Genomic DNA, 15,930 nt, shown 5'->3' with positions numbered 1-15,930 from the left:
CACACTGCTTCCTGGCTCACCTACGGGCCTCAGTCTGGGCTCTCTGATGTCTCTCCATGGTGACTGCACTGGTCTTAACCCAGCTTCTCCAAATTGAGCGACTGTGGGCAGGATTTTCCCAGTTGTCAGTGGGAACGATGAATTTCTTGACACTTTGCTTGACCTTTTCGCTGTACTGGAGCTTTGGCCTTCCTCCGCGTCATGGGCAGTTCTTGAGTTGGCCACAGAGCACAGCCTTCAGCAGACGATCATGAGACATGTGCTCCACATGTCCCAACCAGCGAAGCCTACGAACATCCAGCTTAGTCTGCATAGATTGTAAGCCAGTTCTCTGACTGATCTCGTTACTGGTGATGTGTTGTGTGATGGGTTCTCCCCGGGGTGCCACCTGGAACTGGGGTACCACTGAACCCCCAACCCACCAGCCCGGGCTCTCTTTCACAATGTACTGCTGTGACAAGCTACAAAGCCCTCCAGCCTGCACTTTCACCAGCATATTTACAGGTAGGGGCACACCCAGCTGCAGTTACAAGCAGGCCCTCTGACCAGCGCCCCCATGGGAAGGCTACTTTCAGCCCCTCAGACACGAACCCCCACTGGAGTATAAACCCAAAATTATATTGTCTTGCGCTGCACAGGGAACTGTACAGCATTTGCCCCCTCCCTCAATGAGGAGAGGAATATGCAACAGCCTTTTGCCCAAGTTATGATTCCCGCACACTTAGCTCCAATTTACTGGTTTAGGTAAAGCAAAAACAGGTTTATTAACTATAAAGATAGACTTTAAGTGATTGTAAGTGATAGCAAACAGATCAAAGCAGATTACCTAGCAAATAAACAAAAAACACAAACTAAACCTAATAAACTAAATAGACTGGATATGAATAGCAGATTCTCACCTTAAGAGATGACACAAGCAGGCTACAGATCCTTAAAGGGCAAGCTATACTTACTTTACAGCTTGGAATCCCCAGTTGTTTCATTCAAAGGCTAAAGATCCCTTTAGCCTGTGTCCAGCTCTTCCCCCAGTTCAGTCTTTGTTCCTCAGATGTTTCCAGGAGTCTTCTTCTGTGGGGAGTGAAGAATACCAGATGATGTCACTCCCTGCCTTATATAGCTTTTGCATATGGCACAAACCCTTTGTTCCCAAAGCTTGGTTCCCAGACCGGTCTGTGGAAAAATACTGACATCCCAAGATGGAGTCTAGAGATATGTGGTCTCATCACATGTCCCTGTAGAATCATTGCAGCCATCATTCACAGGCTGTTTAGAGTGTTCACAGGAAGGCTCCTCAGGTGGGAGATAAGCTTCTCCCTAGGCCTATTGTTTTTTCCTAATGGCCCACTGCCCTGGATAGGACCTTTCCTACCTACTATCTAGACTGAAAGCATCTTGTCTAGTGGCATTACCCAGGTGTAACTGCATTTGAAATACAGATACATAGTCAATATTCATAACTTCAGATACAAAAATGATACATGCATACAATTAGGATAATTATATTAATCAAATCATAACTTTTCCAATGATACCTCACATGACTTACCTTGCATAAAATACATTTTAATTATGTCATAATCATATCATAATATCCATCACTGTGAAGAATATGAGGTGCAGTGTCACATGTTGGTCTCAAGTAACTCCAAGAGATTTTTCTAAGACAGTGGAAGTGGAAACTGAGTTATGTTCTCCACTCCTGCTTGGAGCACATAACCCAGCTTTCACAACCATAAAGGAGGGCAGTAAGGACACAAGACTGATAGACAGTGACCTCTGTGTTCAAGTTTAGCAACTTGTTGTTCCAAACACATGAGGTAAATTTCTCAAAAGTGACAGAAGCTTTGCCGATTCTAGCATCCTGGGATTCGCCACTGGATGTGTAGATGGTGTAGCCAGTGATGCAACAGTGAGTGACAGGGGCTGGTAAATAAACCTGTCTCCCCTTGAGACACTCCAATGGCTTCAGGTGGAAGAGCACCTAAGCATAGGTGCTGGAACTAGGGGTGCTGAGAGTGTGGAAGCACTCCCTGACTTGAAGTGGTTTCCATCATATTCAGGGTTTACCATTTTGTTCAATGGCTCTCAGCACTCCCTACTATAAAAATTGTTCCAGCACCCTATGCACCCAAGGGTGGGGTAGTGGAACCCCCTGGGTGAAGGAAATGTCCTCAGAAAAATGGATGAGCGAGAATTTTGTTGGCCAGTGGTACCCACACTATTAGGACCATCCCCATCCAGAAAAGGTGAGTTGCAGACACAATGTCCATTCCTAGTCACTAAGTAACTGCCTTACTTTTCAAAAGTGCTGATCACCCAATAATTCCAATTAACTTTAAATGTAAACTTGAGAAGCCTAATTTTAGGTTGCTATTTTTTTTAAACATTGGAACATATGTTGCAAGTGAATAGTGTCTCTATTGCATAAATACAGTTTGATTTTTTTAAAGACAAAAATAGGCAGATAATTGTGTGAGCAAACAACAAACAATTACAGAGATTCCATGCGCAAATTAGATAACAGTGTGCACAAGTGGGTAGCTAGAATTAGGTGTATACAATCATCGTAATTATGCACCTAATATTTTTCCCATATCCTATCAAGACCAAAACTGCTTTTTGAAAGACATTTAAGATTTAAAATGTAAAAGTGTTTATTAGATATACAATAGATGGCAAATTCTTCAGTCCATTGTACTGGTTTAAGTCTGGAGTAACTCCATTGATTTCAGTGGAATTACTCCAGGCTCACATGTATTTTAGAGCAGCGTTTAGCCCTATGTTTATTTTTTTTAATTTAATAATTTTCTGGTGGAGCACTGTATGTATCATTCCAATGTTTAAATAAAACTGTCAAAACACATTTTTCCACATTTCCAAATATAGCACAGCACAGCAGTGTGATTTGCCTTAAGTTAGGTCAGTGTTTCCATTATTAAAACCAGTTTTTAATGGGGTTAGATTAGAACCTTGGCTAAAAAAATGGTCTCGGATCTGAAACTTGACAGAAGAGGATATAAGAAGCAATCTACTTTTAACTAAATTTGAAAATATATTACACACACACACACACACACACACACACCAATTGTAAAATTACAGGAGTGCAGTGAAAAGTTGTTATTTTCACATGTGGCTTTAATTATCCAATGGAAATTTTGCAGGCTGCTAGGCCACAACATGAAGGAGACATGAGGCCCCATAAGGTCTAAGAGCAACTACAGCAAAATTTAGACTTTTTAAAAAGATGCTGGAAAGATCAGCAGACCCAAAGTTTGACCAACATTTTCTCTATATTCCTGCTTGTGAAGTCCATGCAATTCTTCAAGTATTAAATACATCCCAGCACTCCCTGCACAAAGGCTAAATTCACAACCTTCACATGAGGAATTATGCTGGGGTTGAGGGTGTAAAGGCTTGGCAAGAGGCACATTTATCAATCCTATACTGCTGCTAGCCCTGCCCTGGGGGTGGTAAAGAGATCATGAACCATGCATACAGCCTACATTAAATCCCTCTGCATACCCCCTCCAGGACTACCAATTGCCCATGCAGCAGACCAGCAGTGGGTCTCCTATATTGGACAGCGTGCAGCCCCTGACATCATCCTGTCCATGTTAGAAATAGAACTAATGCTTCGATGCACTGCTCTATAACGAGTAAAGAAAAATCAGTGCCGTCAAGCACTCAGGCATTGAGGTGATGAGAACCATCAGTCTGGTTTAATGCTTACTGAAGTCAATGGAAAGGCTCCCATTGACTTCAACAGACACTGGACCAGGCCCCATACAAGCACCAAGCTATAGATAGGACGGGCTGTCACTCATAGGCAGTTCTGCAACAATGGTTTATTCAGGCCACATGTGTAAAAAGGCAATTTGATACATTTCAGATTCAAAAGGGTGATCAGAAATAAAAATACTTTAAATTATTATTTTTCAAAACTCTCAACATACCAGCTAAGTGTATTATTAATTTCACATAGCTTGACAGAACTGGCTTCCCTACCTGAAACTCCCCTCTTTCTAAATACAAACACACACACACACCAGCCTGTAGAAACATTTCAAAATCAGCAGCTAAAGAAGAACAATCCCCACCCCCGTTAAAAATCTCTGCAAAGCACAAGAGTTCACATTATCTATTGATAACCGTTTGCTTAGGAGAAAGCACTCAGGATCTCAGAGGTAGTTCATGTGCCATGCAATAGAGTTCAGGTTTTTATTAACAGGACAGTAAGTAGTTATGCAAGGCCTACGTAACTACTTAGTGTAGTTTAAAGATCCCTGGCATATCTAACAGGTCTCTTCTCCTCCACCAATCAACATTTACTATTTTCCTTTGGGAACACCTTCACACTTAGAAAATGATTATGCAGCCATATCGAGGCCAAAATGGAGATAGTCTTTCTCCGGTGTGCAAAACCTGGAAGACCATACATACATCGCAGTGGCATAGCAGAGTGACCTATTCAGGGTACAAGATGTCTCACTGAGAAAGAGGAGCCTCCTCACTTCCCAAGCACTACAGACATGGCTCTTGTCAGAAAACTTCATAGTGATTTGTCTGAAGAAAGGCCCAACACTTAACCCCAGCCAAAGCAATGGAGAAAGTGCCATGTGTGAGGGAAATTTCTTAAAAAAGAGTGCTGTGCATAACAGACTGCTTATTATCTAGCCTGAAATCCTACTCCTGTTGTGACTTTTTTATTTTAACATACCAAAATTAGTACATATTGAATGGGATGCTGCTAGTCAGTCACTCTTTTGATAGCATCTCTTTGCCAAATAAAAACAGTGCAGTAACCACAAATTATTAATAAATTGTTCCTATGGTGTCAGAGGTGTCTTGATGCATACAAGCAAGTTACTGTAAAGGTGATTAATGGGAATGCCAAAATTATAATTTGAACAGTCCCTATGAAGTGGCTATCGGCTGTAAATGGCTGGTGGATGATGGCGTGGCCAAGATTTCCTATGTGTTGGTGAGGGGGAATTACACGTTTCTGTATTATACACTACACACACAAGTCCACAGTATCAAACAATATGGCTGAATATTTCAGTCACACTAAGCTGTAAAGTTGTATTCTAGTGTCACTCAAAGCACTTCACAACACTCCAGGTGGCTACAGATGTGATTCAAATTAATGCATGCCTTGATGTACAGAGTGGATTTCAGCCCCGACATTACAGCAGTGTAAGCCTAATGCAGCATTTTTTACAATACTTTATTTGAGAGCAAAATCTAACCCATGATTTCTGATTTCAAAAATCACTATGGGGCCAATTATCTCGCCCCACAGTGGATACACCAGCGTGGTGGGAAGAGACTGTGCAAAAGGGCCTGCTTCTCACCCTTCCCCCACAGCCACATGAATGCCGGTAAAATGGCCAACTATAGGTATAAAGTACAGGCCCTGCTCCTTGCTAACACATCATGGCTGCTAGTTACTTGAAAAAAGCCATGGCTACACTACAGAGACTATACCATAGCTATGCCAATATAGTCCCCTAGCGCAGACTCAGCCTACACAGACAAGAATGTTTCCATCAGGATAGGATCACATCCACCCACGCCTTCTGAACGGTGCTAGCTAAGTCAACAGAAGTCCTCTTCCATCAACATAGCTGCTGCTACACTGGGGGTTTTGTCAACTTAGCTATGCTGATCGGGGCATGGTCTTTTCATACCCCCGGCCAACGTAGTTATGCCGACATAACTTTTCAGTATAGACCAAGCCAAAGAATAGGGTAGGGGTGGTTCCTGGTCCACCCCCTGCCTTAGGGGCGGTTTACACTTAAGTTTTTCTGGTGTATCTATTTTAAGGATGTGATTTCTAACCACTACCTGCGGAAGTTCTATATGGAAGCAGTAATGCCACTAAAAAAAGGGTCTTATACCAATATAGTTAGCCCAGGTCTACACTACAAACTTTTGCCGACAAAGCTATGTCGGTCAGTGGTGCGATGAGGTGCAGTTTGTGATTGATATAGCTGCCTTGGCAGAAGCCCCTAGCATAGATGAAGTTATTCTGGCAAAACAGCTTTTGCCAGTATAGCTAGCTTATTTTGCACAGAGGTTGAAGGTGAATGGCACTGGAAAAAGCCACATTGGCAAAAGCACATCCCCACTAGGACTGCTTTGGTGGTATAGTACACTGGCATAGCTATGCCAGCAAAGCCTTCCAAGTGTACACTGGAACTTATGAGAAGAGCTAAACCAGTGTAAAGCATCTATATACTGATATAAGTGCATCTATATTAGGGGAGTTGTACCACTTTTAGCATAAAAGCAGTACAACTGCCTAGTGCAGGCAAGGCCAGAGATGGCCAAACATGGGAGGTGGTACCTGCACACGCGTTTTCTTTCCTGTTATAAGTGTTTGCACTGAAGAGCATTTTTAGCACATTAATGGGCAGTTGTTAGCAAGCCAGAACAAATACCTGTGAAGTAATTAAGCACCTCCCTGAATTCCTTTCATAGCCACTACACCATCCTGGTCTAACATACAGAATAAAAAAGAAACTTCAAATGCAACAGGCATGGGAAAAAATGTCAAACATTTCACGGGAGCTGATGAAGCAGGATGAGAACATTTTTATCAAAGCCTGCAAATGAGATATGTGCATGAGATATGCTGCATGCCAGTCACTTTCTGAGTACTCATTCTGAACTCTCGGAATGCACCCTGACTCTCACATTTTGCACAACTTATTAATGCCAGGCTGAAGAAGAACTATTGACGTTCCAGAATAGGATCTGACTGCAGCCAAAGCTCCACTTGAGAAACCATGGCTCGCATGTAAACTCGCTGAGCTTGAATGCTATCTTGAGTTTCAGAGGAGAACATTCATGTAATTAAAAGAAAATTAGAGCAACAAGAATTGATTAAACAATTAATTATAAGTCTTCAGTTTTTCCCTGGAGAAATCAAAAGGGACTGCTGCCACCTGTCACTAACGTGTGGGTTGGGCTATGTCTAGTCGAAGGATTATCACCTAGGAGCTAGAATGGGAAAAGACCAGAAGCACATGATCGCCCTTGCACATTCATGGTTTATGAAAAAACAGGCCGTCAACTGTAAGAGCACAAATTGGAGTGACTAAAATCAAATCAATGTAAGCAAGGGCCTCATCTTCCAAGGTGCCACTTGCCCTCAACTATTAGATGTGGATTTGTATAAAGGAGAGAGGCAGCTTGAAGATGGAGGCTGAGGAGAAGGATCTGGAGAAGTCACTTACCACGGAGAAGTGGGAGGTATATGGCCATGTAGAGCTGGAAAGCAGGGCAAAAATCAAGTCAAAGGATTACAGCATGGTCTCTTTGGAAAGCAGCTCCAGGAGCCCACTGAGGTATCATGCTGGGATTTAGGGGTTGGCATCTCATCTGAATGACAGAACTTCCAAGAGGACAGTATTCTACTACTGGTGCACTGCCATTTTAATATTCAGTCTGAACCCAAGTCTTGCTGTAGGACTTGACATCACAATGTCTACCCCTAAGGCAAGAGTGCTGCCAGGTGACTCATGCCTCAATGATTAGGCTTTAGCATAAGCACCTATTATTCAGCATGTAGGGCTGCACACTGTCATTCAATACAATTACATGACTTCATTCTATCTCAGTAAGTCAGTACGTTTGAGAGATAAGCATACACTTGCCTTAAATATCTGGCATTTAAGCAAATGAACCCTGGTGATTTGTTTATTACTTGAAAAAAAACTAACTGCATTTTTAATTAGGGCATGACAAATGTTCCCACAGATTTCTGCCCCATAGCAAACTATTTAACCAAGGGAAAAATATTTAAAATATCTTTGACTAAAATCCTAATGAGAGATTTTAAAATTCTCAAGATATTTCCTTAAATAAAACAAACAAGTAGATAGTAGCACTCTAAAAAACAAACCTACCCCAAAAAAATCCCTAACCCCCAAATTATGTACTGTGGGCCAAGGTCAGCCTTCAGTTACACCCTCAAAAATCACTGGGTTGCAAGAGACGTAACTGAGGACAGAATCTGGCCTAGTCTTAAAATCACACATAGCTGTAACTTCTGGGATTTTATAGGCTTATTATTTTATGTTTTTCCATTGGCTAAAGTGCTAGGATCATTACTATTATTAATTATCTGTTTTACTGTAGTGCCTAGAGCATTAGTCATGGATCAGGACCACATTGTGCTAGCTGCTGTACAAATACTGAATAAAGAGAGGGTCACTGCCCCCAAATGGTTCATAATCTAAGTATGAAACAAGAGACAATGGATGGACATCGGCAGACTGACGGGGGAGCAAGTAGAAGGAAACCATGAGACAACACTGGTCTGCATGATAGGCAGTGGTCTTAGCCCAATAGCCTTAAGTTCATAAGGGAAGTAACCTCTCTAACCATGAATAGTTTCCCCCTTACATTCAGGGTACACCTACATGTAAACACTGCCAAAACGAGTGTGCAGAGTACATATACTACACATACCCCTAGGAGGGTAGATGGCAAGGCATGGCTTAAGCTAGTAGAATAAAGACACTATATACCTATGTGGGTATGTACCTACCTGCAGGGCTCTCTACTCCCCAAGCCATGCCTCCCCATCTACACGGCTATTGTTAGCAGTGTAATGTCCTGCTGCCTTCCTACTGCCGGAGTCTTTCCCTGTTGCAGGGAAGACATCTACAACAGGGAGCGGCTACAGCCCAAAAGCTCTGGCAGCTCCCTGTTGCAGGAGCCTTTCCCTGTGGTGAGGAAAACCTCCAGCAGTTCCCTTGTGTCAGGGAAAGACTCCAGCAGCTGAGAGCTGCCAGAGCCCTTCCACACCTCAGTGAAAGGCTCCAGCAATGGTGAAAGGCTCTGGCAGGGGGAGGCAGCAGGGAAAGACTCTGGCAGCTCCCTGCTGCCAAGCCTTTCCCTGCTGCTTCCCCCCGCCAGAGCCTTTCCCTGACACATGTAGCTACACACTGCAGTGTAGATGTAGCCTGCTTTTCACTGTGGCATGTAGCTACATGGACCCTATTTGCCACCACCAGAGGTGTGCAATGTAGAAGTAACCTTAGCAACAATTGCATATTTAGGAGCTCAGTGAATAGGGTAACTCTTTGCTGAAAAGCTGTTGTATCTTTATGCACTAGGCGTCTGAGTGCCCCATGGAACAGACTAAGCCAAAGATAGAAGCATCATGCATGCAATATGCATCCTTAATGATGACCCTTGCAATGCACCTTGAATAGCTGATCTATTAATGCACTGCATTAGCCAGGCATGATTCTCTCACCTTTGTCAGTACATCACAACTTTTAGACAACTCATTATACATCTGATTGGATCCATAATATTCATTATGCACATTTATTCTGATAACCTGTCTGTAAAGGAACAGAATTAAAAAAAACTCTCCGAGACGGAAAATCTTTGAGAGATGCACCTCATTTAATTATTGTTACCTGAAGGGACATTGTACTCACGACTCTTCCATTGACCCACTATATGAGGCTGGGCCAGTCACTTCTCCTCTTTGTACAGTATTTCTCTTTTCTGTCCCATCAGGTCTGTCTTCTCTACTAAGACTGTAAGCTTTTGTTTGGTGGGGGGTTAGAACTGTCTCTCACTATGGGTGAAATACTGGGCCCATTAGAGACGATGGACATTTTGCGGTCCCTATCTCAGCTAGGGAACTATACAAATAATAGTTTGAGTTATGGACAGCAAAAGAAAATGGTCCTCCCCCATTATGGGCCATGACACAGGGACAAGCATAACAGGCCATACGTTATTTTCAAAGTTCATTTGCTTTCTTCCTTCCCCTCTGGCCCTGCACCCACACGCACTGCCCAAGTATCGTGTATTACTTAGTCAGATGCTCTCTCAGATGTTCTCTCATTGTTTTGTATAAAGTAAACCATCCTCTCTCTGTTTAAACAAGGCAATGTGTGTGCCACAAGTTCCCACTGAGAGAAAGCTGAAGATGACAGAACATGGAGACAAGGACTCAGCCCAGGGCATGTATAATCTGTACAAACAAATGAGATGACAATTTAGACAGTCACATTTCAGAAGGGCTCAGCCCCTGCCAATCAGGCCAGATTTTCAAGAGCTCAGCAGGCTGAGTGCTAATTCTTTTGAAAATATAGCCATAACAGCATCACACTGGGAGCTGAGCACTTTTGAAAGTCTTGCCTTTATTTAGGTGCCTAAATGGGAGCTGCGCTCTTTTAAAAACCTGGCCCCAGATGCCAGTGCTGAGCATTTTTGAAAATCTTGTCCAGTAAGCTTTGGGTTACTGGAATCTGGATTCAGCGTGCATTGCTGGCACATCAGAACTGCGGTGTGCACATGCCCACAGTGCGTCTGGAAGAGGGATTTGAAGAGGGTGGGTGACCAGTGCTGCAGACTAACTGAGCATCAGCCTTAGCTTTCCCTACCCCAGCTCCTGTAGGTTTCCATAGGTTTATGGATAGAGTAAGTACTCTGGCAAGAGCTTTACTTCTGTGTCTGCGGCAGGCATTTTAGAACCCATTGAGATCTTCACCTGTCTCTACCCATCTCACAACTATTTCATTGTCTCCTTCTCCCAGCCCCCTCAACTTCTTTCTTCTTTGTCTCTATCTGATATTTTGAAGGTGCTAGTCATGGTGTTATCTAAACCCCAATTTTCCTAACCCGAGGCTTGACCCTGATCCCCTTAAGCCTTGTCACTACAATCGAGTCTCTGAGCACTGCTTCCCATTATTAGGTGCCACCCCAGGTTTCCTTTTACTCATCAATCCCCACACACACACACACATTATACAAGCACTCCTCTTACTATCTACCTCTCTAGGCTTTTCTAGGCCTTCTTTGCTCAGATTCTCAATGTGTGTTCATCCCAGCAGGTCTGGCAACATCTGCCAGATTCAGGCTAACAACTGTTTTTAGATTCCACCAGGTACAAATTCCCCTGCAGTTAGTCCAGTAAAATTTGCCAAGTGTGCTAGGAAACTATTCTAGAGTATTGCTAGACATCAGTGACTGCGTTGGTTGCAGCAGACCACACTGGCTCTTGGAGAAGCGTTTATGTGAACATATGTGAACTCTTGGTTTACGGCTGGTTTTGTTTGAAACTATTTGGCACATCCTTGCTGTAAGTGAACAAACAGGATTCTATCCCTGGGACCCCAAAAGACATACAGTTGGCTCTAGCCTTCTGAACTTAAGAACTCAAACATTCTTAATAGACCTCTAGAATTTAGACAAGAAGCAACCCTTCCCCTTCACAGAATCATTCAAACTAAATGGAGCAAATAAGATAAAGACCACCCCCCGCCCACTTAGTATAAGCTCTTGATAGAAGGCACAGAAAACCTATATTCATGGATGACGGAGCAGAGCAATGTGGAACACAATCAGAGAAAGATACGTGACCCTGATGGTGTAAGATATTGGAGTTTAAGGATGTCATCATAAAAATCAGCTCTCTGAGCCACTGTGGTTAAGACTGAATAAGTAGATGTTACCGCACTTCAGGACCAAAGCACTGGCAAGAAAATGTTAAATTAGCTGTGATTTTGCCAAGGCTCCTTTAGGACAAACCAGTCAATAAAAAAAATTATAGTCTTCAAAACGACAAGCATACAAAAGAGAACACGAGCCACTGTGGAATTCAGATGTGAACGTCAGGACACCAATAGCAAATGTCATATAAACTGACAAAGAAAATGCCCTGTGACCGAGCAAATAGGAGAGTTAATGCTTAGTCCTTATGTCAACGGTACCCTAAAGTTTGTGACAGCTGCATTCAGCTAGTCTGACAGCACAAAAAGACAGGATTAATATTTTACTGTTTTATGTCATGGCAAAAATCTAGCCTGCCTTGTACATATTTCATTGCAAAAAAAGCAACAGCCCTAGGTTAGCAATAAGAGGCCAGCAATGTGGAGCAATGGTTCCACAAAAAAAACTTCTAACTGCCCAGGACTCTATGTGGGGATGCCCATCCTAACAACTATGAAGAACTATGAGAAAGGCTGCCATTTTGGGGCAAGGCGGAGGGTCATTTGGCTCTGTTCTCATCACTGATTGTTACACTGGGGTGAGGAGAAGCGGTCTTATTTTGTTTAGTTAGGAGACTATTTTTAATTCATGGCAGAGGTGACTACAGCCAGGGATAGGAATAGGGTGACCAGATAGTAAATGTAAAAAAATCAGGACGGGGGTGGGGGTGGGGGGTAATAGGTGCCTATATAAGAAAAAAACCCAAAATCAGGACTGTCCCTATAAAATCAGGACAGCTGGTCACCCTAGATAGGAACTTTTTTAAAGCTATAGGTGTGTGTATAGGGGGGATCTGATATTCACTACAACAGAAAAAGCCAAAAGCTGTCATAATAATATGAAGAAAATACACTTGAGTATTTCATATACACAGTCCGTATAGAAGTTAAATGAGGGGTATGACTGGCATCCAAGAGCAGCAGCATTCTAGCAAGTGATCAGGATGTTCACCTGACAATGGCATCACACTGCATCCCGATACTGGCTATTAAGTGAAAATACAGAGCAGTTGGCGAAGGCAAGTCAGTTTTATGAGCACTAGCAAGGGAAATTCTCCTGGGTTGCACTAAGAAAGTTAAACTAAGGCTTCCATAGCCCAGCTATATTCCTTATTATACTATTCCTAATTATAGTCAGCTGATGATGAGATGCAGCTAAGGTAAGTACGAAGGGAGGATGGAATCACAATAGTCGGCAAGGTTATTGTTGATGATGCTGATTTAAAACAACGTGCTATTTCAAGCCTGACACACAGAACGTGCAATTACAACTGAGGAGGAAAAAGGCAGCTCAAAATTATGCAGCCCCTCAAAGAAAAATGTCAAAATGAGTTCTGAGGAGTGAATAGCAGAGATAGCATACCCTCCAGAAACAGCAAAAGGTAATGCAACCAAGAGACATTTGATTTAGACTGAGAGCTGCACAAAGATTTGTCTTTCCATGGTGGTTGGAAAGGCAAAATAAGTAAATTAATGTTCAGTACAAGTGAACATTAGTTTGTATAAATGCTCTCATCCTAACCTGTCCTTTGGACCATCTCACATCAGCCTCTTCAAATTCTTCCACTAGTAGCCTTTTTCCCCACTGCAACTAGTTCTAGATTCTTGCCTTGACCAAGCATTTTCCAGCTCTTAATACCAGGCTGTGATGTTAGTGATAAATAGGAAGATAACTTTGAGCACAGTGCTTCGACCAACACTCAGGGGTGAAAGTGGGCTGGTACAGGGTACCGGTAAGAAGCTGGTATGGGCCCATACGCAGCAATGTTAAAGTGCTTAAATGCAGCGCTTTAAGGAGGGTCCTTTGCCGTGGCAGCACTTTAAGGACCCTCCTCAAAAAGCGTTGCTGCCCCTTTTGCCCGCTCCCACCCCCTGTCGGCGGCCCTGCCAGTAGGGTCCCTACTGGCACGGGCCAGGTAGCGCAGGCCAGGTAGCGCAAATGGGCTGCCTGGGGGAGGCTGACCCTCAGCCCCGCGCCTTCCGGGGCCCTGCTCCGGGCCCCTGTACTGGTAAAAATTTTATTTTACTTTCACCCCTGCCAACAACCTTCAGTTTGACAGAAGGCTGTAGTACATAGCCAGGACGCCCCTATGCCAAGCTGCTATACTGATCCTTTGGGGCCAGAGGCAGCCTACACAAGTTACAGCAGCCTTCAAACTGTTCTAATTTGTTCCTGGGATCCAGCCCAAATAAAATACTTTTTATCATGAGTTTTTTAAAAACTGAGAAAACTGGGAAATAGTCTGCTATACATCCCTTAGCAAAACTGAAAAAGCAAGTGGTATAATTCTCTAACTATAGAAAGATTTGATCATTCTAATGCTGGTAAACTTCAGGGTCCTATCACATTTTGTTAATAAGATATTGCCTGCTTTAAAAAGTCAGCAATAAACTATCTCACACACACACACATACAAGTCCGTAACAAAAATAACCAAGACTTCAATCTCCAAAATCTTATTTTAAAGAAACATGGTTCTAATCAAGGTATGTTTTCATAGGCCCCCACTAATCCATAATGCTGACATTCCTGGAATAGAGGGAACGGATCAAAAATAAATCTTTACAAAGTACTTATTTTGGTTTCCATTTTCAAGGAAGGCAGTGCCAATGGGACAAGGGCTATGTTATTAAACAAACTGAACTACTAAAGTGATTCCAAGTATTATTGACATTTGCTGAGCCTTGTGGGTGTGGTTTCCTTTCATGTATGTCCAAGCTCTGGATTTTCTGAAAGTTTTGTGGGAGGGTTTTTAAACTATACAAAGCAAGGGTGCCCTCTTATTGTCCAGTTTGCATGGATTAGATCCAACTGAACATCATTCACTCTCTTCAAAACACACTTCACTGTCTTCCCTCCTAATCCTGATCCTCTACTTCCCTCATCTATCATCGTTGACAGCTCCACCGTCCTTCCTGTACAGCTCCACCGTCCTTCCTGTCATCTCCTGAGTATGCAACCTCAGTGTCATCTTTAACTCTTCACTCCCCACTACCCAGAATGCACAGGTTCACAAACTCTTGAGCTGAAGAAGAATGTTGTTTATTCACTGCTTCAGAGACTGATCAGTCCACCGAAACAGGGCACAGCATAGGGTTAAATGCAAGCACACACCCACATTCAGGTACTTGCCTTAAATACATAGTTACAAAGTTATTCATTATATATTGTATAAACACTTTTCTGCCTAACACTAAGAATAGTTTGCTAACTTAATTGTTTACCTGATTGGACTGCAGACCAAGTTGTTTATTTGATCAGGTTACTGATCAAGATGTTCACTTGATTGAACTGCTGACCCAGTTGTTCATCTGATTCAGTGGTGCCCAACCTTATTACACAGGAGGGCCACATAAACCTAAGCACAACCTTGTGTGGGCCAAACAGAGTCTACATATTTTAATACGATTTAAAGTCACCTGTATTGATTTATATTTTAAGATCAGCTTGTTAGATAGAAACAACCTATGTACAGTATTATCTATTTACACACTTGTGTAAACTAAAATGATGCAAACATGACAACAAAACACTAATGAAACAGCCATTAGTGTATTGCGTTGAAGCAACCTGCGGGCCTTATGAAATGCTCTGGTGGGCTGTGTATGGCCCACGAGTGATAGGCTGGGCACCCCCTGATTGAACTGCTGACCTAGTTATTTACCTGATCAGGTTGCTAGCTCAGCTTTTCACCTAGCTGTTCTCCCTTCCTGACAGACAAGCAGACAGACATCTTTTCACATGTCCCAGCACCTAAAATATACATTCTACATATCACATCCTACACTCCCCTATCCCAAGTCCTTGATCAAGTTATGATACTTTTTCCTCTTTAGTGTCACTTGTAATCAGCCCCTTCCATCTGTAAGCACTCACTCTTCTTCACTCCTTGGCTATTGCTTGCTTTGAACACTTTAAACCTTCTCCTCTCCATCTTCCCTGCTTTTCACCGCTCCTGCCTCTCCATCCTACTCACTTCTTCTAAAGTCATCTTACTCCCCCCACAGCTCGGCCCCGATTGCACCTCTCCAGTCGATTCCTGTCACTTACTGCATATTTCTTGTCATCACTTCCAAGGTGTCTCTGCCTTGATTTCCTCCTACTACGTTTTGCTGAGAGCGGAGAAGGAGACAGACAGACCAGGAAGAAGAGAGAAAAAGGAAGAGCACAGGCAGCTTCCCCTTTCATTCATTCTGCAGTCTTCCACTTGGAACTCCCATTTCTCTCTCCTTTCAAATCTCGCCTTAAAACTTACTTCCTACTATCACTGCCTCCGTGACCTGCTCTAGGCTTTGACAGGTTTCTCTGCCTAGGGCCCAGTCCTTCAAGATAAAGCAGGAGTTGATGTTGTTCAGCATCTTGTAGGACCAGACCCTCAGTAAATTCTACATATGTCTTTAT

The 15,930-nt window shown here is 42.9% G+C and overlaps 2 long non-coding RNA genes across 2 annotated transcripts in view; one reads left to right on the top strand and one right to left on the bottom strand.

The window, feature by feature from the left end:
• The window catches only part of LOC142071997 (uncharacterized), a 103,921-nt gene that overhangs the window by 23,344 nt on the left and 64,647 nt on the right, over positions 1-15,930 (bottom strand). Inside the window, exon 2 of the long non-coding RNA XR_012668280.1 lies at positions 954-1,068. This is a non-coding gene — a long non-coding RNA (uncharacterized LOC142071997). The remainder of the gene's footprint in view (positions 1-953; positions 1,069-15,930) is intronic.
• The window catches only part of LOC125636916 (uncharacterized), a 269,774-nt gene that overhangs the window by 230,589 nt on the left and 23,255 nt on the right, over positions 1-15,930 (top strand). The gene's annotated exons all lie outside the window — the stretch shown is intronic.

This window comes from Caretta caretta, chromosome 5 (genome assembly GCF_965140235.1).
Source record: "Caretta caretta isolate rCarCar2 chromosome 5, rCarCar1.hap1, whole genome shotgun sequence".
In the NCBI taxonomy this organism is placed as follows: domain Eukaryota; kingdom Metazoa; phylum Chordata; order Testudines; family Cheloniidae; genus Caretta; species Caretta caretta.
Note: the sequence above shows the minus strand (reverse complement) of the source record. Positions and strands in the feature narration are given on the sequence as shown.